Below are 25,598 nucleotides of genomic sequence, written 5' to 3' on the forward strand. Positions count from 1 at the left end.
CTTCACACAATTGGCCTTAGTTGGTCTTTGTTTTATCCAAAACATCACAACTTACCAATTTCAAATGTACTAGAGTAGAAAACTTTTACTCTTACATTTGACAAGTGTTTTAAACCTTCTTTAAGACATGTCACTCAAGTTACATTCTTAGAGTATAACTCTAAGAATTGTTTTTGGAATGAAGTATGAATCATTTTCTTTATTTAACCACTTCAACAATTCATAGCTCCTCTTCTTAGCGATCAGAATGCACTTAGAGGATGAATTGTGATAAGGTCTCTAAATCATTAAGATGATCATATAACATGATACTAAAGTACTCTCCTATCTTTTCAGATTTGAGAAACTTTTATCCTTCTACCTAATTTGATTCTTCTTATTCGCTCTACCATACATTGGAACCTTTCTCAATGTCTCAGAATTACACTTAAGCTTGTAAGTATAACCATATTTACTAAGCTTTAGTAAATTATGATGAATAATCTTATCAATCTTTTTTGGTGGACTTGACCAGTGCACAAGAATGTGTACTCGATCCCTTAGTCCTTCACTTGACTCATATATACATGTGAACAAGGAACTAGTCTTAATTGTCCAAAGATGAAAAATTCTTATTCATCATGCTATACAACTTCCATGATTCCAAGTTTCGGTCCAATTGAAACTTGGGTGATGAGGATCTTTACTTATTTGGTAAATTTAGACATTACCACAAATGAAAGAATCAAATGCACTTTCCCATATTGCTATCAGTGGAATCTTATAAGCAACAATTTTCCACAAACGCCATTATAAGGATACATAAAATAAATAAAATCAGAATTTTCCTTTTATTTTAAAACTTTGCGGAAAAACTTATCCTTACAATCCATATGAAAACTTGTTGTTATCTATTACAAAGCAATATCTCATAACTTCTAATAAGTAGCTCAAGAATCTGATCTTCAAACTAGGCGATAGAAATCCATCTACGCGATCAAATTCATCATATTCTTTCTTTAAGTTCCTTCACTTTTCTTTGATTCTTAAAACATTACCATGTGACCCTGTCACATCATGTATCAAGAATCTCATAATAGAAACTTAGCAGAGTTAGATAGTGGACTTTACCTGAAGTAGAGTTAAACTAATTGACTTTAACACCCTTAGGTAAATTGGCAGCTTCGCAACCAATGCCCCTTCCTTTGTCAATTTAACATATGGACCCTTTGGTAATGGAACACGAGACTATCACAGACTTAGTTTTTCTCCTTACCATTTGGTCAACCGAGTTGACTATGGTTGATCCCTTTCAATTGGGAAGAGAATGCTTTTTCTGGATTTCCAGTGTCATCATTGTCAATGTCCATAAAGTTTTTGGGAAGTCGATCTTCTAATCAAATTTGCTTTACTAGCCTTCCAAATCATTGCTGATTCAGCAGCACCAAGCAAATAGATAAGATCATTAAGGATCTTGTCATAGTCTGTTTCATAGGAGTCCCAAAGGGACTCACTATGTGACTTAGAAAGTGACTGAACCACCAACTTTCTCAAGACTTTGACACCCAACTCTCCCGGCTTATCAATATGTGCCTTCATCTCCAAGATGCGACCATACATAGACCTTCCTTGCCAATAGGGCTAGAGTGACCTTGAACTTGTAGGATAGGGAGAATAATTGGAGGAGGCGGAGGAAGTGAAGTTCCAAGAGATTTGGGTAGATCATAAATGTCTGAACTAGACATCTTTTTGGGAGATATTCAAGATAGTTGATTTAAAGTCCTTAATATAACACCTAATATGAAATATTAAGGCTAGGACCTAACACAATATTTTATAACTTGGAAGAGGGATGTCGTAATCCAAGCTATAGAATATTTGAAGGTAGGTGAATGACGATTCACCAATTTCCACCATGAAAAACGAAATAAATTATTAGGTTTTTAATTGGATTTGAAACTCCTAGATCTTTTGAGATTCATTGAACTATTCAATGGCATGTTTCAATCTCAAGTGTGCCCTTCATGTTTTGTGACTGGGATGCCGAGGATCATAAAACAAGGTGTGAAGTAACCATGCAAATTACTTGGTACCCTTAAGTGTTTACCCATCAATCGATGTGCCAGTTAACCACACACGCTCCATCGATACTATGATAAACATTAAGTTACCCTTTGCCTACCTTGTTAAATACGAGTTAGTGTGACGGTTAACCACACACGCTCCACTACCCGACTTAAACAAAGTGCAAAGTGTAATTTCATGGATTAGAATCTTATTCACATTTTCCTAAGTAACTAAGATTGGGTATTTATAAAAGGTTTAGTTACTTAGTATTTATCATTAATACTTTTAATGAAGGGGGAATTTATAGTCTTTATCCTACCCGTTCGGCTAACGACCCTCCACCAGTCAAGGAAGCGGTGGGTGAGAGTGGACACCCATTAAACTGCCATTTTATAGGCATTAACCTTATACCCCCCCCCCCCCCCCCTTATAGACCGCCTTCGTGAATGAGGCCTACTAACGGTAAGAATGACTTTCTCTTATACATATATTATTGTTAACTTATAATATTATAAAATATAAGGGTTGAATTTTTAACTTTTAAAATTCTAAGGGTTGACTTGGAATTAAAGTATTCATAAGAGAAAACTTTTCAAATTCCAAAACTTGAGGGTAAGTTTTGAAATTATTCAAAACTAATTAATTCCACAACTTATGTGTTTAAAGTAGTTTTAATTAAAAAAACTCTTCAAGTTCCATAACTTGAGGACAAGTTATGGAAGACTTTAAACTAATAAAAGAATGTAACTTTTCTTTATTTTGTAACTTATGGATTTAATTAAAGTTACACATTTTATTACTTAATGAAGTGACTCTTGAACCTCCATAACTTGAGGAAATATTATGGAGTCATAAAACCATTTAATGAGAACAAGACTCTTCATTTTGTAACCTTTGCCATCTTTTATGAATTTTAAGAATCTTTAATGTGACTTTTCATGTAACATGAGGACAGGTTACACAAACACATTTTAGAATCAATTCTTAGATTAAAATGGATCAAAGACACATAATCAATCAATCTTTCTACTAATCTAAGCAACTCATATGAACAAAGATACTACACATCAAACTAGTTAGATGACATACCTTTTGGTGTAGCTTGATGTCTTCAAGCTTTAAGAGCTTAGCCCTAATACTGTGGAAGCCTCAAGTGGAATCACAAATCACCAAAACACCTTAGAAGACTTTGAGAATAAGAATACTTTGGTTCTCTCTAGTGAAATCGGCTAGCCCTCTTAGTGTACCCACACTAGTGCCAATTTCACAAACCAATGACATCCTTATATAGTATGGATACTAGGGTTAAACCCATGACCTTTTATTTCATATGATCCATGGGTTAAACACTCCATGGACTATCCATGAAAGCTTAGCCCAACCTAAATAAACTTGGCCCATTCCATATATATAAGAGTCCATATTCAATTTGTTCATTTTGATCACTTAATTAATTCTTGATCAATACTAATTAAATAATATGATTCCATATTAATATATTAGAACTTATAATATATTACTATAATCATAAATATACTATTCTCAAAAGATTATCCATATAAATTGTGTCGGTGACGTGCAACCTAAATGGACCATGCCGGGTCGGGTCAAGTACATACCAAATATAGTTATGGACTTAGACATTAATCCAACAAAAAGATGGTAAATCCAATAATTTTCGCATTACATTCAACCCCTATCATTTTATGTGTTCCCCCACCCAGAAAAACCACTCGAAACCTTCATAACCGATACCCAATCTTGACAATCGAACCCTTAATACCATCTTGCGAACAAATGGGATTTACAATGCATACATGATACTCCCAACAACCATTAACTGTTCCCTTTGTCGAAACTAGCTTATTTGTGAGTCTCCCGATTTTCATCATTACGCCAATACCGACAGTACCACAAGAAGAAGATATAACTAATCATGATCATTGGGCCCACAACATGAGTCTGGAATTCCCTACCCGACCCTCAGCCTGTGCCTGGAATGCTCTCGATACTACATCGATCTTTTCGACATTACATCATTTGCCCAGCACTCCGAGCCAAAATATGCTCACCTCTTTCCATCGCCTTGCAGGGACCTAATTAACGTCCCTCTCAATGTCAACCGAGTACAACAATGCTATAATCTTACAATGCATGATTTCCTTCACAAAACAAGATACTACCAATGCAAAACTCTATGAAAACATGGTCTCACACAACTCGAGAATATGATAAACGGTTGTACTCTTGATCTAATTTAAAGGCCATAACCCAAAAGAACCATGCACATAATTCAAACCAAGTGATCCAATGCTATCTTGTCCAACTTACATATACCCCTGTCAACAATATATATGAATTTACCACGATGCATATCCTTAGGGAACTCATAACCTTAACCAAAAAAGGGAAAAAATACCAGCATTCTATCGAAACGTCACCTCAACTAATAACAAAAGACATCCTCATGATCGGTCAAAACAAGATTCCATACTTGATTGAGACTGAACAAATTCCACTAATACGTAACTAGCTCGATAAGACTTCGAATGTTATCCTGAATGCTACCAAAACTTGAGCCTGGTTATGAACAAAATTTCTACACCACCATTAACGGACCAAAAGGGCATAAAACATAGTGAACATGATGATAGGTTGACGCATCCATTGCAATTCAACTGTCACAACACGAACATTTGAAGAACCTCCACTGAATGATGAACCCAATGATCAATAGTCGAGGACACATTGACACTTAATCTAGAGAATCAAAACCCACACGGAATTGAACATACCCACTTCCAGAAATGATTTACCGATCAACGTTTGCCCAAACTAATCTGAAAATAGTAATCCAAACAACGAACTGATAAACCCTAGAACAGCTGATACTCAACACAAGAATCTCAGTTTTCCCCCACATAGGGCTCGAACTACCCCCCACTGGTGTTGAAACCAAATCATAATCAAACCCGCTTAAGCAGGTACCACCATTTCTATCCTTGGAATGAATAATACACGCAAGATGACCACCCAGACAGAGATCAACCCAATCCTAAGAGAATACTGAATTTTAGCTGAAGACCTCTAATAATTTCTAATCGTGACCTCTTATCATTACGGATATCACACGAAAGCATAAGCAATTACCGACTTATGATACAAAACGTACCATCCTTGCTTGCAATTCCAACCAACGATCTGATACCTATCCTACTATAACCCAAGAACACAAACCCTTAATTACATCACAAAGAATCCATAAACACATCAATCCACCTACACACTCCTACATTGACATGTTTTTGCTAAACCCCACGACCAACAGACCCCAAGCTGGAGTTACATATCGACCCTGAAAGTTACAAGCCTGCTCACTCCTTCCCTGAACTCGGAAACAAGAAACGACAAAATCCCCATCATGGATGTGAAACCATAACTCAATCATTTTATTCTCAACTGGAATCCCTAAGGTAATCATAATGATCATTGCATTCTTGAGTCCCGCGACTCGAATACACAACCTCGAGCCAAACCTTCGAGACCTCAAACAAACAAGTTCATCAAGGTCTGCACCAAGCAACCCAAATCAATTTCGCCACTAGGCCCCAAAACAATTTCCAAACCTGATATAATGCTTAAGCAACCATAACCAAAGATTGAAAACTAAAGAGCCACTACCACGAATCATGATATCCAACGATGTTATTACCATGACCAACCCTCAGAATCCCTGAAACTCTCCTTGATTCGAGTATCGATCCCATGCCTCCACTAGTACGGGCGCTATACTACCTTCCACACCTATCCATACTTTTCCTTAAGGATCATCTCAGGTCCTTTAAGACCTATCCATAAAAACTCCTAATACCTGAAACAACCGCATTAAAATACTTCCTAGGCTCTCCTAGGATTCCCATTACACCTCTTTATCCATCAACTACTGAAGAACCCCTATCAGTTTTAGCTAACCACTTCATGAATTCAATTACATGCGACAAAGCTTAAATAATCCTTCGACTAAAGGACTGAACCCTACAATGGTTAGACTTTGCAAGAGCTGCGAATACGTCCAAGTCCTTCATTCTAAGATTATTTAACCTTAATAGCATGTAATTGAATTTATTCATTTGATGGTTAACTATCATCGACATGGGTCCCACAAAGCACAAAGCAAGATACATTTGAGCTGAGGAGATAACTGGCACTAAAAAAATAATAAAAATCAGACATATCCTAAAATGAAACTCTTGATTTCAAACTTCTAGCATTTCGCGTGCACCTTCATCCTGCTCTCACTCTCTCAAGAGTGGCTAATCATTCCTCACGCTAACCCGCTATGAACTGAACCCACTCTAAGGAAACCATAGCATCCTCATCCAATAATGCAACAAGTCGACTGACCCCACAAAAATCACCATACCACTAACTGCCACATGACCCTACACTATTGCAGATGACTATCGTATGAATATAATCACATGACCCACAACTTAAACAATCTTAGTCTAAAAGATTCAAACCTACAATGGTTAGATTCAGATAAGAATTGCACAGTAGGCCCAAACCATATCCTAAGATCATTTAAACCATGTAGCATGTGACTTAGTGTATTCACTCAATATCCAATATACACGCGAAAGAGTCATACAACAACCAAACATGGATTCTATAATAGATAAGGCATCATATATCAGAAAATTGTATCATACAGTTCCTGAACATCCCTATCCTAATACTAGCATGCCATTCTAACATATCAGAGCATAATCTCAAATAACTGTGTGGTAATGTGGGGTCAACTTATTGGCTGCGATTGATCGTACACATTGCATCATCCTTGATTATTCTGAAAACTATTTGAAAATTGTTTGAAAAATCTATTTCCTTTGTTTGAGACTAGACTCACATGATTGTTCATCCAATTAACTCAAACCAAGGCTCTGATACCAACTAGTAAAATCCTAAATTTTCAACCAATAAAAAGTTTTCAAAAAAAAACCATTTACTAACAAAAGCATTTACAAAAAAAAATGTTTTCCAAAAAGATTAGTTGAAAATATTTGCCACCTAAGATCAATGACATAAACTTTGGATGCGTATGGTCATGCCTTCGCCTTGCTACAATTCTCTAAAATTCCTGAAACCGAAAACCAAAAACTATAAGCACAAGGCTTAGTGAATTCCCCCAATGTACAACCATACAAACAATTAACATATACCAATAAACAACATGCACTAGGCCCACAGTTAAAATACTGGACTACCCCTAAACCCACAGTATGAGTCTGGCTTGCCTATCGGTCCTACATCTCATATTTGGCTTATTCCTGAGCCTGCAACATAAGTCTGGCTTGCCACAGGGCCCACAACTTATGTCTGTCTTGCTCTCCGAGACCATAGCATAGACTCTTTATGGCTTAATTTTTTGTGTCTTTGGTCCCTTTTGGGTTGGTTGTGGAGACAAGGCATTTAAAAAACTTATTCTTTTCTATCCGAACTTATTGGGAGTTCCTTATGCTTAAAGGTGCCAACTTTATTGGGTATTGGGTCTCATACTTGAATTAATATGTATATTAAGTCCTCTTAAAGCTTAAGAGCTTCATTTAGCCATGCATGAATGTAAAGTTGGAAAATTTATGTGATTAATCACTCCAACGAAGTTAGATCTAGGTTATGGTGTAAGGTCTTTATACACAAAGAGCTTAAAATAGAAGTTAGATATATGTGATGGTACGCTGGGCATAAAAGCAAGTACGCTTAACGTACAAGTCCTAAGGCGAGTACGTTGTGTGTACAAGCTAAGTACGCCTCGCTAATATGCTGAGCATGGAATAGATATGCACGATTATGCTAGTTGTTGATATGCTAGTCTGGTAGATCTGTAGGACTACCTGTGATTCTGTCTGCATGATTATCCATTATATGTTGACATATTATGTTGGGTTGAGGTTGTGCTACTTCGTGCTATAGCTAACAAACCTTGAAGCATTCCAGTTTTGAATTGAGGGTCGAGTGAGGCATGCTAGACTCATATTTAGATTATTCCACTCGGTCCTCAACTAGTATTTGGAATGCACCTGAGGCCTCAGTATGATTCTAACATACCCCACCCAACCCTCAACTCACAACTGGAATGCTTCAAGGTTTTTTAGTTATAGCACTAAGTAGTACAACTTCAACCTAGCACAATATATCAACATATAGCAGATAATCATGCAGATAGAATCACAGGTAGTCCTACGGATCTACCAAACTAGCATATCAACAACTAGCATAATCGTGCATATCTATTCCATGCTCAGCATATTAGCGAATAGTAAGATATCAAACCAATGGTCCGAACTTGGTGCCTTCGACCTATAAGTATAGTGAGGAAAACTCACCTCGCACTGCCAAATCTCATAAAAGGAATCTCTAACTATTGGCCCGTAAGAATCCTATGCTATTAATCACAAGATAAACATCCATCAATAATCTGATCCGACCCACAATAAGTGTCCAAACTAGGGTAAAAGACCTTTACATCCTCTTCAACTTGGCCCAAATCCAAGGCCCAATCCATCAATCTCAAAGCACAAATTCCCATTAATTACCCAAAGCCCAATTATGGCCTATTTTCCAAATTGGGCCTAAACCCTATAATGGGCCTTAAACCAAGGTCCAAAACATTCCTAGACCAAAAACACTTGAATTCTGATGGACCAACAAGGCCCAAAGCATCAAAGTCCAAAAATAGTCCAAACTGAAGATGGATTAATCCGAGGCCGAACATACTGAGTACGCGAGGCGTACTTAGCTTGTACACACAACGTACTCACCTTAGGACTTGTACGCTAAGCATACTTGCTTGTATGCCCAACGTGCCATCACATATAGCCAACTTCCATTTTATGGTCTTTATACATAAAGACTTTACACCACAACATAGATCTGACTTCCTTGGAGTGATTAATCACGTAAAGTTTCCAACTTTACATTCATGCATGGCTAAATGAAGCTCTTAAGCTTTAAAAGGACTTAATATACATATTAATGCATGCATGAGACCCACTACCCCATAAAGTTGGCACCTTTATGCATAAGGAACTCCAAATAAGTTCAGATCTAAAATAATAAATCTTTTAAATGCCTTGTCTCCACAACGAACCCAAAATGGACCAAAGACATAAAAAAATTAAGACATCAAGAGATCTAAACATCTACAAGCCAAGGTATAAACTTGATACCTGAAAGAGATTGCAATAAGTGAGATGATTATGGATCTATGACCTTCCTTTGAAGCAAAGCAACTTTAAGTCTTTAATCTTAAAAGCTTCCTTCACAAAGAGAAGAATAACCACTAAAATCCTCTCAAGGGCTCAAGAACACCACCAAGGATGCTTAAGGGACGATTTAGGGTTTTAGGAGGTTTGGGGGCTGGTAAAGAGGCTAGCTATAAGGACTTAAGGTGCATAAATAGGGTACAACACACCCATAACTTAGGGTTTCTACAATCCCTTGTACGCCCATCATACTCCTCGTGCACCCAACGTACGAGGTCGAAGCTTTGCGACCAACTACTAACTATGGTCAGCGTATCCCAACGTACGCCTCACGTAAGGACCCTCGCACGAGTAAGCCCTGCATACTCCCCATGTACGCCCCGCATACTAGGGTTTTCCCCAAAACCCTAAATTCTTCTAAACGCCATAACTTCTTTATTCTAAATCCGATTTTGATGATCCTTATATCCATGAGAAGGTAACAAGAAGCTCTACGCATTAATCATCTCATGGGAGCCTTAAAACTTCCCTAATAAAAATCCAACATCCATGAATGTGACAACCAAAAAATTTCGGAACGTGAAATGTATAGATTGTAATTGTGTATCAGTAAACTGACAACTTATTTTGTTGCAATAATTTTTTTATAGCCAAACAGGGCATCAATTGTATAAGTAAATATAAATATATATTTTTAAAATCAAATTCATAATAAGCACTTAAAAGTCAAGATGATGAAAATAGTTGGAACAAAATATGGAATTAAGAACACTACTTTATAGCTTTTGGCCTAGTACCTCACTCACCTAGTGATTTCGGTTTGCCAATGCTGGAATCACCATCCTAGAACACCCTAGGATCGAAAACCCTTTTATGGATGGCCCTCAAGACCGAACTCAACACAAAACAAGCCCACCTATGCCGAAAACTCTAAAATGATCTCACTAAGGCCGAAATCACATTTCGTGGGGGACTTAGGTCTAAAATCACAGAGGGAATAGGGTGAATTCGGTCATGTATGTATGAAAACACCTCTTTAACCTCCTTTCTAAAGTGATCTTGGTTTAGGGAAGCATATAAGGGGTTTTAACTTTTTGATTTAGATGCTTTTCCTCTTTTCCCATGCAATATATTACCCAACAGTATCCCATGTTTTTATCCACCAGTCACCCAAGTAAACATCATATCATTTTATTCCATTATTTTAAGGCCAAACCCTTCCACAAATCCCACTATTTTTTCACTCTACTTCCAGTTAACTTCCCTTCTCTCTCAAAAGTAATTCCAAGCTTCAAAGGATTAAAATCTTCAAGCTTAATATTAGTATTTTGGGAGGTTTTCTTGTTAATCTAGTGTTTTGTTACACTTCCTTGTTAGTTTCATATTATTTACACATATTATTATGTGTTAAAAACCTTTAGGATCATATCATTTCCAAGAAGTTCATCAACATTATCCAAGAGTTTAGGCTTGAAATCTTCACTTCATCACTTGAAGCAACTCACAAATCCAATCAAGGTGAGTTCATGCCCCCCCCCCCCCCCCCCCCCATTTTCAAGCTTTACATGTTTTTACAGGGGGGGGGGGATACAACTCGAAAACTTGTTTATCATACAAATATTTTCATGTTTCATCTTTATGTTAAAATATGAGATATTGTTTGCATAAGATGTGGTTATCACTAGCTTTTCCCAAATATTTGTGATATATTGGTTTTAAAATGCAAAACTAACAACACAAACACAATCTATGTCATAAAATCATAAGAAAAGTTCATGATTTGCAAAACTCCTTGGTTTTTGAAGCTTTATTCGAAAATATAACTTTTATACCAAAAATGAGTACATTTTAGCATTTCACTATCTTGTGGGTGACAACCCAAAAATTATGATGTTGACTCTACCTTTTGAAACTAGAAAAAATACTCACTGTGTGTTTATATAAATGTTCTTGACAAACAGACCTGATAAACTATAATTGGTATAGTTTGAGGGTTACACACACTACACTATTGTTTCAAAAGCAATAAATAATTATTAAAGGTATAATTATTTTACTTACAAGATAACGAATTTTCAAAACTATAGAAATAAACCAATTGATATAGACTTGTGAGACACTACTTCATTGTACCCACCAAAGTACCCACTAAATTCCTGAATTATAACCAGAGTCTCTTATAGGAGAGCGTGACACTTATGTATAGATCTATACTAGATTGACAAACCCACATCAAACTGTTAGCTACAGTTAGATCGGCAGGTCTGGGGTGACAAATGTCGTCAAAGTTCTGATGCCTAAAGAACGCCGTTCGGGCTAGTAGTCGTATTAGTATGAGTATAATAATTCATATAGGGTAGAGATGATACATTGGGTTTATGGGTTAACATACATTCAATTAGTTTTATATAAAGATAAAGTTACATATCACTACCTTTCGGTACATCATTTCCTACATTTTTCGTCATTTGCTTGAGACTTACGTTTCATTTATAAGAAAATAGTGGATTTTCTGGAAGTATGCACTATCATTTTCACAAAGCATTACAAACCCTTTTTCATAGAAAATGCTTATGAACTCACAAACTTAAATGTTGAATCTTTTCAAAATCACTTGTATTCTCAGAGAATCAGTAGCCAGGTAATCCAAGCTTTTTTGGTGTACGGGACATCGTCACATCATGTTATTCATTTTTTTCACACGCATATGTTATTATGTAACATCCGGGGTTTCAGGTATATTAATTATCCTTTTCATTTTGAGTTTTGTGGAAGGACTCAGCAAGTTGGTGCGTAGACTCGCCGAGTTGAGACGCGGTTTTTCACCCGGATTGACGCCCGGACTCGGCGAGTCACCTTGGTGGACTCGGCGAGTCTGCGCTGTTTAATGAAACGCTAATTTCTCGGGTTTAAGGCCTATTTAAAGGGCCTTATGGCTGTCATTTGCGCTCATTAGTCCCTAGAGTGAAACCCTAGAGCATTTGAGTGATTCAAGTGAGGGAGGGAGCCATTGTTGATTCTTGGAGTGGTTTTCTAGCAAGGGAAGATGAGATCTAGCCAAGAGGAAGCAAGAGAGGGGTGGATTCTTGAAGAACTAAGGTCCAGGACATCACAACTGAGGTATCACTCGAATCCTTCTTTGTTATTGTGATGTTCATATAGATTTAGGGTTTTTAAACCCATTTGTGGCTAGATTGTAGCACCCAATTCCCGGTACGTAAATCTTATTTGAAGTATTTCTTTTCTTTTAGACTTGGACTCGGCGAGTCATGGGTCCGACTCTCCGAGTGGATGCGGGACCCGGGATGTGTTTAAGTTGTCGACTCGACGAGTCCATATCCTGGACTCGGCGAGTCACAGCTGTTGGATGAAACCCTAAGTTTCAGGGGTTTGCACCCTATTTAAACAACTTATCCGCCCCAGGCCAGCCCCCATTCTCTCCCCAGAGCTCCCAACCTTCGTTTGTGCTTGTTCTTTGAAGATTTGAAGCTTTGTTGTGTGTTTTAAAGGCCTTGAAGGAGGAAAGGAAGTAGATTCAGAAGAAAGGAAGCCATCCAGGCAATTATTGTGTTCTTCCAGTAGTTCCCTTGAGGTATAACTCGTTTTCCCCTTGATTCTATGCTTAAAACTTCATTTGGGTCTTTCTTAGTCAATTCCTCAAGTGTGCATGTGCTTATTATGGTGTAATAAGGCGTTTGGCCTTTGGATCTGTGCAATATTAAGCTCCAGGAGCTCAGATCTATGAGCTTTATGGCCCCATGTGGCTTGTTAGCTCTAGATCTACCCTTTTGAGACATTTTGAGCCTTATAATCCATTTTGGTGCATATCCACACGTAAAGTTGGAAACTTTACGTGTGATTCGTGTCCTAGAAGCCCAGATCTATGAATGGCATGGACTGGAATCGAGCAAATCGGCATATTTAGGGAGTGCATGGCGACGACTCGGCGAGTCTGGTCGCGAGTCGTTGATTTGGTCCCTTCTTCATGTGTCGAGTTGAGCCTTGAGTCACAGGGGGTGACTCGGTGAGTTGGGAGCTGAACTCATCCAAGTTAGGACTCGGCGAGTCAATGCCCTGACTCGGCGAGTCCAAGGCAATCTTCATAGCTCAAGAACAGACTCGACGAGTTGTTCATACAACTCGGCGAGTCGTAGCATAAAACGTTCATCGGATGAAGATGAACTCGACGAGTTGTTCATACAACTCGGCGAGTAGGATGAAGATGTTGAATGACAGTTAGAAGGAGAACTCGTCGAGTCATAGCCCGACTCGACGAGTAGAACCAGGGTCCCGGGTCATGGGTTTGCTAGGGACTCGGCGAGTGGTGATCCACTCGGCGAGTCGGGTCAACTGAAAGTTGACCCTAGCATTGGCTTAGAGCTAAATCAGGGGTAAAATGGTCATTTTACCTAAAGGACAGCTAGCGGTATATGATTAAGTATATTGTGGGAATTACAGCCGAGGAGTTTCCGAAGCAGCAGCAGCAGTAGTAGGTGATCGATTCCCACACAGACCAGCAGCTATTTCGAGGTGAGTTTCCTTCCAGTAGTAACGGGTCTAAGGCACCAAGGCCGGCCCGTATAGATGAGACGTTAGCATTATAGTGTGGGCCGAGCCCGTATCTATTAGTCGAGTTGATTGTGATATATACCAGTATGATTGAATTGTTTATACTTGTTGTCTGCGTGATACTTGTATGATATGTGTGGACGGTTGGGTGTGGGCGGGGCCCGTATCCCTCCGGGAATAGAGTGTGGGCTAGGCCCGTATCTCCCAGACAGCGAAGTGTGGGCGGGGCCCGTATCTTCACGAGTGTGGGCGGGGCCCGTATCTCTTAATGGCATGTTATTTGTTATATGTTGTATGGTATGGGATACTATGGGGGAGCTCACTAAGCTTTGTGCTTACGGTTTCAGTTTTGGTTTCAGGTACCTCCTCAGCTAGGGGAAAGGAGCCGGCACGGTAGCAGCAGGTCACACACACGCACTCTTCGGTTGCCTCACTTACGAGCTTTTCTGGGATTGATACTCTGATATTCTGATTAGTTGTATGTTTTGGTTTTCGGACATGGTTCAGTTTATATTATGGATGATTGAATGATGTTTTAGTTATTAATATTTTCTAAAGTAACGTTTTTAAACAAAAAATTTTGGACATGAAAATCGGGTCGTTACATAGATCTAGCATCCTCATGGTCCCTTGGCGAGTTATGGATCTGAATTTGGACCCATAGAGGTCCAGAGTACCTCCTTGCCCAAGCTTTATGTGCATCCATGGAGGTTTTGGGTTGGGATCAATGTATTTGAGGCTAAAATACCATTAATGAGCTATTTGATGCTTAATGAGCACCAAGACTTGGACTTTACATGGTCAATAAGCTTAAGGGGACTGGATCTATGAGTTACTAGAGTGGATCTGATCTTAGAAGGTCGGTTGAGGTTGTGCATGGAATGCACTCGCCAAGTCCACTCCCAGACTCGGCGAGTTGGTGCGGTTGTTTAGTGATTACGAATCAGGGACTGAGTAACCGAGTCGGGTGAGTGACTCAGTGAGTCGGAAGAGATTCAGAGGGATCGGGTTCCCATAGGGACTCGGCGAGTCCACGCCAGACTCGACGAGTCGGGTCAACCGTTGACCGTTGACCACGGTTGAGTAGTTTGACTTTGTAGAGTTAATCAGCCAGGGTCAAGGTGATATTAAGTAGAGTTATGCTTGTGTTGTAGGAGGACGATAGCTCGATAGATCGAGCACTAGTAGTTACAAGATTTACGAGTTACCGAGATACGCGAGGTGAGTCTTCTCACTATACATTACCTTGAGTAGGTGTTTCGTGTTGACCAGAGGGTCCCATGTGCTATGTATGAGTTTATGTGTTGTCTTAGAGATTTCGTGCTATGTGTTATTTGTATGCTGCATGATTATATAAACCGGGCCAGAGGGCCCAACGATACTGACCAGGCCAGAGGGCCCAACGAGCTATGACTGGACCGGAGGGTCCAACGTGTTGCGGGACTGGAGGGTCCCGCTGAGACATCTTGACTGGAGGGTCGGGTTTTGCCTTGAGTGGCGTATTTGTGATATGTGGTATTTTGGGGAACTCACTAAGCATTTATGCTTACAGTTTTTGTGTTTGATGTCTCAGGTACCAGCGAGGACCGTAGGAAGGCGAAGGTTTGACTTGTACACACCCACACCGATGGAGTTTATGTTAGAGAGATCTTGGGATTTGTTTGAAAACACTGTTGTTATGGTTTTGAGATTATGATATGATATACATTTTGTGATTTAGAAATGAAAAATTAAATTGGAAATTTTACGTTGTTACAAGTTGGTATCAGAGCCTTGGTTTGAGGGATTCGGATGCACCTTCGGGCGTATTTGAAATCAAACCGAGGATTTGAGAGATTTTCAAACAAAACTAGAATTTTCTAAAAAGAAAAGGAGGTTTTGGAACCAAGCAGAGTGGAAGGTGTGTACGGTCAGCCAGCGCCCGAACGGTGAATCCCCAAAATACCCTTACATTATATGTTATGAGTTATGAGATATTATGTTGTGCATGCTAGAGAGGCTAGGTATTCCTATTAGGACTAGAGTGGCCTGATTTGTGATGCTTTAGCCTAGGAGATTGTTGCTGCTATGAGATACTTTGAGAGTGAGTAGGTAGCAGTGAGGAGCTCATGAGAGGTCTACTGAGGGTAGCCAATGCATAGCGAGAGTAGAGTATTTATGACTTGGGGTCCTAGGAGGAGGACTTGGGTTGTATATTGATTCAGTGTGGACGATAGTATTGGGCCCGTACTATTGAAGACACCGGATTGGTGCGCAGTCCAAGTAAGAATCCTTGGGGTACTAGAAGTTGAGGGTTATTAATTTGTCGAGTGTGAGTATGATCGAAAGTGTCCCTAATAGTTCTTATGTTGTATTTTAGAGATTGATCATGGTCAGTACACACCATACCATCAAGGGCAGTGGGATGAGTTATCAGGAGATCTGTCAAATCATCCATGAGGAGGTGGCTGCTGCCATCAGAGCTGAGATTTTGGAGATGTTTGGGTCTATTAAGACCACACTGATCGAGATGTTTGACAAGCGTTACGCTGCTTTGACTAATGCTGTTGTTGCTGTAGCCACAGCAGCTGTTGCTGCTGCGAGACCCCAGGGTGGTGATTCGTTGATGTACCGAGAGTTCAACAACACGAAACCACCAGAGTTTGATGGTACACAGGATCCGATCGCCACCATGAGGTGGATCTCAGACATAGAGGGGTGTTTCTATACGTGCTCATGTCCGGAGCACTTGAGGGTGCGGTTTTCCCTCAACCAGCTTCGCTTGGGAGCGAAGGACTGGTGGAAGTTTGTGACTGCGAGCTATTCGACAGCTGAGCTGACTGCAGTAACCTGGGAGAGGTTTACTATGATGTTTCGTGACGAGTATGTTCCCCAGGTGGAGAGGGAACGTTTAGCCCAGGAGTTTCTGACCCTCAAGCAGGGGACTGAGTCGGTGACAGTGATTACGAGGATGTTTCATGAGCAGGCATTGTTTTGCCCGAAACAGGTGTCCACTGAGCAGGCTCACATGAGCCGTTATCTAAGTATACTGAGGAGGGACATTCGTGAGTTCGTGGCGAACTCGACTTACCGGACATTTGCCGAGCTCCAGGAAAACGCCCGAAAGAGGGAGATTGAGCTTGAAACGCAGGCGAGGGAGGAAGCTGAGTCTTAGAGGGGTGATCGGAGACCGGCACAGTCGCAGCCAGCCGCCAAGCGGGCAAAGCCCGCTGATTCGAGGACGAGTAGTTCGAGGGGCCGTACTTGTGGGAAGTGCGGCAAGAGCCATGATGGGTCATGCAAGTCTGGGGTATGCTACAAGTGTGGGAAGGAAGGGCATTTCGCGAGGGATAGTCCTAAGGGGTTCTCGGTTTGCTTCCATTGCAACCGAACCGGCCATCGGAAGGCCGAGTGCCCCCAGCTTCAGAAGACAGTTCAGGGATCCGTACCTGCTGTTCGAGCTACTGAGACCCGGCCGGCTAAGGCCGAAGCACCGAAGGCTAGGGGGAGAGCCTTTCAGTTGACAGCGGAAGAGGTCCGCGCAGCACCTGACGTCGTGGCAGGTACATATTCTTTATTTATTTATGCTGAGTTTATATTGTGATGATTATATGTTATGCGTAGGTACTTTTCTTGTGAATTCTGTACCTGCATTAGTGTTGTTTGACTCGGGTGCGAGTCGGTTGTTCGTATCTATGACTTTTAGTCGGCACGTTAGTATTCCAAGGGAGGCATTGAGTCGACCTCTACAGGTTTCCATTGCCGATGAGCGTGACGTATGTGCTACCGAGGTGATATATGGATGCATACTGGAGATCTTCGGAGTGGGGTTTCCGATTGACTTGATACCGATTGCCATGAGGGATGTTTGTGTTATAGTGGGTATGGATTGGTTGAGCCGTTTCGAGGCTATCATAGATTGCGAGTCAGTTGGTGATGATCCGACATCCTAGTGGGGGAGTGCTGACGGTTTATGGCGAGGGGACTCGTGGTGGTTCGGTATTATTTTCGGCTACCAGAGCAAGGCGGAGCTTGCAGCAAGGTTGCAAGGGATTCGTGGCCTATGTGACGGATGTACGAGAGGCTATTGAGAGGCCAAGTACACTGGATGATGTGCCGATAGTGCGTGAGTTCCGAGACGTGTTCCCCGAGAAGTTTTCGGGCGTACCTCCCGAGAGGCAAGTGGAGTTTCGTATCGATTTGATTCCCAGGGTCGCGCCTATCGCTAAGGCGCCATATCTCCTAGCACCGCTCGAGATGCAGGAGTTAGCCTCACAGCTGCAGCAGCTGTTGGGGAAAGGGTTCATCCATCCCAGTAGCTCTCCCTGGGGAGCGCCGATCCTTTTTGTCAAGAAAAAGGATGGTTCACACCGAATGTGCATTGATTACTGGGAGCTGAACAAGTTGATGGTCAAGAACCGTTATCTACTACCGAGGATCGATGATCTATTTGATCAGTTGCAGGGGGCATCTTGGTTCTACAAGATAGACCTGAGGTCGGGATATCACCAGAGGAGAGTTCGGTTTGAGGATATCCAGAAAAAGGCGTTTAGGACTCGTTGCGGGCATTACGAGTTCGTGGTGATGCTATTCGGGCTCACCAATGTACCCGCGACATTCATGGACCTCATGAACAGGGTGTGTAGGCCGATGTTGGATCGATCGATAATTGTATTCATTGATGACATCCTGGTGTATTCGAGGACCAGAGAGCAGCACGAGGAGCATTTGAGGGAGCTCCTCGGAGTTCTGAGATCGGAGAGGCTATTCGCTAAATTCTCCAAGTGCGATTTTTGGTTACGGGAGGTCCAGTTCTTAGGGCATCTCGTTAACCAGAATGAGATATTGGTTGACCCGGCCAAGATCGAGGCTGTGATGAGTTGGGAGGTGCCGAGGTTAGCTACGGAGATCCGGAGCTTCTTAGGGTTGGCAGGCTACTATCGGAGATTTATCAGGGACTTCTCCAAGATTTTTGTGCCACTTACCAAGTTAACCCGGAAGGGTGTTACTTTCTCATGGGGTCCGAAGTAGCAGACCTCATTTGAGACACTTCGCCAGAGAATGTGCGAAGCTCCCGTGCTTGCATTACCGGAAGGGATGGAGGATTTCGTGGTGTACTGTGATGCATCGATATCGGGGTTGGGAGCGGTATTGATGCAGAGAGGGCATGTGATCGCGTATGTGTCGAGGCAGTTAAAGCCTCATGAGATGAGATATCCCACCCATGATCTGGAGTTGGGGCTGTTGTTTTCGCCCTCAAGATCTGGCGTCACTATCTGTATGGGGTTCGGTGTACGATATACACGGACCACAAGAGCTTGAAGTACTTGATGGATCAGCCAAATCTAAATATGCGTCAGAGGAGATGGTTGGATGTGGTAAAGGATTATGATTGCGAGATCCTGTACCACCCGGGCAAGGCTAATGTGGTAGCCGACACCCTGAGTCGTAGAGCAGAGGGTGCCCCGATGCGAGATATTTGTTTGAGGTTGACGGTGATGACCCCGATTTTGGACACCATCCAAGGGGCTCAGGCTGAGGCTGCGAGATCAGAAAATCAGAAAAGGGAGCGGGTGGTTGGTCAGGTATCGGAATTCGTTACGGATGGTCGGGGACTTATGACTTTTCAAGGTCAGATTTGGGTACCGTTTGTTGGCGGTGCGCGTACTATCTTGATGGCGGAAGCGCATCGATCGAAATTTTCGATTCATCCTGGGGCTACGAAGATGTATTTGGACCTAAGGAAAGAGTATTGGTGGCCATGTATGAAGAGGGATGTTGCATGGTTCGTCGAGAGGTGCCTGACTTGTCGTCAAGTTAAGGCCGAGCACCAGCGTCCGCACGGCAAATTGCAGCCGCTGGAGATTCCCGAATGGAAGTGGGAACAAATTACCATGGACTTTATCACCAAATTGCCATGGACTGCGAGGGGAGTTGATGCGATTTGGGTGATTGTGGATAGGTTGACGAAGAGCGCTCATTTTCTAGCCATTAGCGAGAGCTCTTCTGCGGAGAAGTTGGCGGAATTATATGTGAGAGAGGTGGTATCGCGGCATGGGGTTCCGATGTCGATTGTTTCATATCAAGATGTGCATTTTACTTCCAGGTTTTGGAAGAAGTTTCATGAGGCGTTGGGTACGAGACTGCATTTTAGTACCGCATACCACCCGCAGACGGACGGACAGAGCGAGCGGACGATTCGGACGCTTGAGGATATACTCCGAGCATGTGTTTTGGATTTTGGAGGGAGCTAGGACACCTATCTACCTATAGCAGAGTTTTCGTACAACAACAGCCATCATTCGAGCATTGGTATGCCACCCTTTCAGCTGTTGTATGGGCGGAGGTGTCGCACCCCCATCTGCTGGGGAGAGGTGGGGCAGCGGGTGATGGGTAGCACGGAGATTATACTCCAGACGACCGAGCAGATTCAGCAGGTCAGGAAGAGGTTGTTGACCGCGCAGAGTCTCCAGAAGAGTTATGCGGACAGGCGTTAGTCCGAGCTCGAGTTTCAGGTTGGTGACCTTGTGCTCCTAAAGGTCTCTCTTTGGAAAGGAGTGATACGATTCAGGAAGAGGGGCAAGTTGGGACCCCGGTATATTGGACCCTTCAGGGTAATTGCTAGGGTAGGTAGGGTAGCCTACCGGTTGGATCTACCTGATGAGTTGGGGCAGATCCATGATACCTTTCATGTCTCGCAGTTGAGGAAATGTATTGTCGACAAGTCGGCAATGGTGCGTTAGAGGACATTCAGGTGGATGCTAGCCTGAACTATGCGGAGAGACCAGTTGCGATTGTGGATCAGAAGATCAAGGTGCTGAGGAACAAGGAAGTACATCTGGTACAGGTTCAGTGGCAGCATCAGAAGGGATCCGAGTTGACCTGGGAACCGGAGCGGGAGATGTGGGAGCAGCATCCAGAGTTATTTTAGGAATGAGACTTCGAGGGCGAAGTCAGATTCTAGTGGGGGAGAATTGTAACATCCGGGGTTTCAGGTATATTAATTATCCTTTTTATTTTGAGTTTTGTAGAAGGACTCGGCGAGTTGGTGCGTAGACTCGCCGAGTTGAGATGCGGTTTTTCACCCGGATTGATGCCCAGACTCGGCGAGTCGCCTTGGTGGACTCGGCGAGTCTGCGTTGTTTAATGAAACCCTAATTTCTCGGGTTTGAGGCCTAGTTAAAGGGCCTTATGGCCGTCATTTGCGCTCATTACTCCCCACAGTGAAACTCTAGAGCATTTGAGTGATTCAAGTGCGGGAAGGAGCCATTGTTGATTCTTGGAGTTGTTGTCTAGCAAGGGAAGAGGAGATCTAGCCAAGAGGAAGCAAGAGAGGGGTGGATTCTTGAAGAACTAAGGTCCAAGACATCACAACTGAGGTACCACTCGAATCCTTCTTGGTTATTGTGATGTTCATATTGATTTAGGGTTTTTGAACCCATTTGTGGCTAGATCTAGCATCCTCATGGTCCCTTGGCGAGTTATGGCTCTGAATCTGGACCCATAGAGGTCCAGAGCACCTCCTTGCCCAAGCTTTATGTGCATCCATGGAGGTTTTGGGTTGGGATCAATGTATTTGAGGCTAAAACACCATTAATGAGCTATTTGATGCTTAATGAGCACCAAGACTTGGACTTTACGTGGTCAATAAGCTTAAGGGGACTGGATCTATGAGTTACTAGACTGGATCTGACCTTAGAAGGTCGTTTGAGGTTGTGCATGGAATGCACTCGCTGAGTCCATTCCCAGACTCGGCGAGTTGGTGCGGGTTGTTCAGTGATTACAAATCAGGGACTGAGTAACCGAGTCGGGTGAGTGACTTGGTGAGTCGGAAGAGATTCAAAGGGATCGGGTTCCCGTAGGGACTCGGCGAGTCGGGTCAACCCTTGACCGTTGACCAGGGTTGACTAGTTTGACTTTGTAGTGTTAGTCAGCCAGGGTCAAGGTGATATTAAGTAGAGTTATGCTTGTGTTGTAGGAGGACGATAGCTCGAGAGATCGAGCACTAGTAGTTACAAGATTTACGAGTTATCGAGATACGCGAGATGAGTCTTCTCACTATACATTACCTTGAGTAGGTGTTTCGAGTTGACCAAAGGGTCTCTTGTGCTATGTATGAGTTTATGTGTTGTCTTAGAGATTTCGTGCTATGTGTTATTTGTATGCTGCATGATTATATAGACCGGGCCAGAGGGCCCAACGATACTGACCAAGCCGGAGGGCCCAACGAGCTATGACTGGAGCAGAGGGTCCGATGAGCTGCGGGACTGGAGGGTCCCGCTGAGACATCTTGACCGGAGGGTTGGGTTTTGCCTTGAGTGGCGTATTTGTGATACGTGGTATTTTGGGGTACTCACTAATCATTTATGCTTACAGTTGTTGTGTTTGATGTCTCAGGTACCAGCGAGGACCGTGGAAAGGCGAAGGTTTGACTTGTACACACCTACACCGATGGAGTTTATGTTATAGAGATCTTGGGATTTGTTTGAAAACACTGTTGTTATGGTTTTGAGATTATGATATGATATACATTTTGTGATTTAAAAATGAAAAATTAAATTGGAAATTTTACGTTGTTACATATTATGTAAACAATTTTTGGATACAATGTTACTTGTTAAATATTCAATGAAATGATTGTGATGTTATGTTTTATTTATATTCAATTGTTATGATACTATACAATGACGTACGCCGTCCCGGACGTTTCCGCCGTTCTGGTTCGGGGGTGTAATAATGAAACCCCGAACTGACACATTACCGAAAGACCCCTTGGATCTAAAACACAAACCGAACACCCGAATCATCTATATTAAGTCACCCACACCCAAATAAGAATGATTCGGAACAGGGTGTTACATTTTCTATTAAATTATATCCATATGTCATTTTATATATTTTTTTATTAAATTCCATAAAATATTTAAATATAATAAAATGTAATAATAAATGAATATCAAATTGATTATTACAACTTTCCTTATAATTTCTAGATTTATAAATTGAATCCAATTATTTTAATTGTTTATTTATTTAAATTTAAAAAAGAAAGGAGCTGATTTTTAATAGTTAAATATTGTTTTATCTTTTCCTTATAAATTCAAACTTTCTAAATTTTTAGATCTTCATATTTATTTTTATTTTTTTAATAAATACGTGTAAAATATCGATCTCACAACTAGTTCATATTATTTATAAAACATTAACGTTATTTTACTTTATAAATAATTAACATTTTATTTGAAAGCAATTATTCCTTTCTTCCCGAAAAAACTCTTACTGAAGAGTTATTTTAAAGTGATTGAATGATAACCATGGTAGTTGGTTGCCAAACGAAATATGGGGATTTAATGTGGATACTTATATCAATTTAATAATAACATTACTAGAAATGCTAACTGAATTCTTACGGAATTTAATGACAATTTTTTTGTTGGAAATTGGTGTCGAAGGAAAAGTGATAAAGATAAAAACTAATTTTAGTGTTGGAATATTGACACAATAGTGAAGGAAAAGATTTCTATCGGAAATCCGTAAGATAATTACGAGCAGACTGCAAATGAAATTTTAAACTTATCTTTTTTTTTTTGTTATTTGTAACTGCAAATGAAATTTTAAACTTATGTTTTTTTTTTGTTATTTGTAGGTAGTCATCGACGGATTTCCGACAAAACAGTATTTTTAGAAAAATAAATCATCTTTTTTATGAGTATTATTTTAAAAGTAATTCAATTATTATTATTATTATTATTATTATTATTATTATTATTATTATTATTAAATAATTCAACCTTTTAGGAGATAATAAAATTGCCAATAGAAATGTTTTTTTAAAAAGTAAATCAACCATTTCTTACTATTATTATAAAATTAGTTTAGTTATTATTATTAGTATAAGTAATAAGTATTTTTTTTACATTTATAAGTATTAATAATTAAATAATTAATTAACTTTATAACTAAAATTATATAGCTATTTACAAATAATTTATTTTTTATTTTAATATTAGTATTTTTATTATTAATTATAATTAATAAGCAAATAATAAATTATCAAAAAATGCAATTTTAGAAATAAATCAATTTTTTATTAGTATTATTTTAAAATTAATTCAATTATTATTATTATTATTATTATTATTATTATTATTATTATTATTATTATTATTAACTATATAATTATTTAGTTTTATAATTTCCAAATAAATAAATAATTAAAATAGTCAAATTATTTACCAAATAATTCAATTCTTCTAGTTATTATAGTATTATTATTTTTTATTACTTAGTAATAATAAGAAAATAATAAATTAACAACGAAAATGCTTATTAGAAAATAAATCAACTTTCCCTTATTAGTATTATTATAAAAATAATTCATTTACTATTATTAGAATTAGTAATTAAGTAATTATTTACTTTAATAATTAAAATAATATAATTATTACTAAGTAATTCATTTCATTAATTACTATAGTCAGTATTTTATTGTTACTTATAATTAATATTAATTAATAGTAAAAACAGTAATTATAAATAAAAAAAATACAAGCAATAATTAATAATAAAAATAATATCAACATACGAAGGCATGTGCAGTTTTTGACATTTTAATGGCATTAATAAATGAGATCCCACTAGTGTATACGATTGTATATATACTATATTAGCTATAATTTTTTTCAATTCTTTGTCTGCTTAACAAAATGAGATCCCACTAGTTTTTGATGAATGATATATTTAATGGACTTATTTTTGATCAACGCTTCTTTCATTGAACTTGGATATGATTCTTGAGCATGTGAACAAAGATTACTTCTATGTAGTACATGAAGTATTAGATGAATATAAGTTCAACCAAATCTGAAAAAACAACCTGGACAGGTAATTGAATGTGTGTTTAGACACTCCAGAAATAATAATCACAACACAATACAACATTCTTTGAAAGATGTGGACCAGAAGGACTGTTATGCCCCTGTTGTGTATATGTAATATGTGGACCAGATATTATTTCTTATATTGAGTGAACATATATGATTCTACTTTGTCGTATATAGCATTGATGTACGATTTTTTTATCTCTCTAATATTTCGATTTTGTGACCTTGCTTTTGTTTAATACATTTTATTCAATGCTTTTGTTTAATACATGTTTTTCATTTCGACACATGAGCTCCGGTAAATGTTTTTTTGTTAGATAACTAGCTAATGATAGTCCAATTTGCAAAGGTAATGGCTGATCAATTGTCTTGACTGCAATCCAATCACCACTAATCTCATCTCTCTGGGCCTTTCTTGGTAATTTGATATTAACTGTCATTCATTCGACAAATGCGAAACTCTAAGCTTTCTTCCCCAATTCGCATTTATATTATTTCTTGAAAAGATCAGGTGCCAAATGCGAAACTCTAAGCTTTCTTCCCCAATTCGCATTTATACATTAAAAACATCGCATTTTCATTCAAATTCTTCGCATCTTGCATCCATCCGTCTTTGAGTTCATTCGCATTTCATCGCATTAACTGAGAAATTAATCAGTTGTCTCATATTCGCATTTCAGTTGTTTGAGAAACCCACTTACGAACCCAAATGCGAAACCCACTGATTTCAAATGCGAACCAACCAAAAATCATCAACCACGTACTTGTGTCACCAAATGCGAACTGAATATCACCATTAAATTCTCCTCGCATTCTATAGATGCGAACACAATCCAGATCTCCGACTCCAAGCTTG

The 25,598-nt window shown here is 39.8% G+C and overlaps 1 protein-coding gene across 1 annotated transcript in view; it reads left to right on the plus strand.

The window, feature by feature from the left end:
- The window catches only part of LOC145002526 (uncharacterized), a 67,642-nt gene that overhangs the window by 26,185 nt on the left and 15,859 nt on the right, over positions 1-25,598 (plus strand). The gene's annotated exons all lie outside the window — the stretch shown is intronic.

Source organism: Lactuca saligna, chromosome 6, assembly GCF_052625555.1.
Source record: "Lactuca saligna cultivar CGN05327 chromosome 6, ASM5262555v1, whole genome shotgun sequence".
Lineage (NCBI taxonomy): Eukaryota > Viridiplantae > Streptophyta > Magnoliopsida > Asterales > Asteraceae > Lactuca > Lactuca saligna.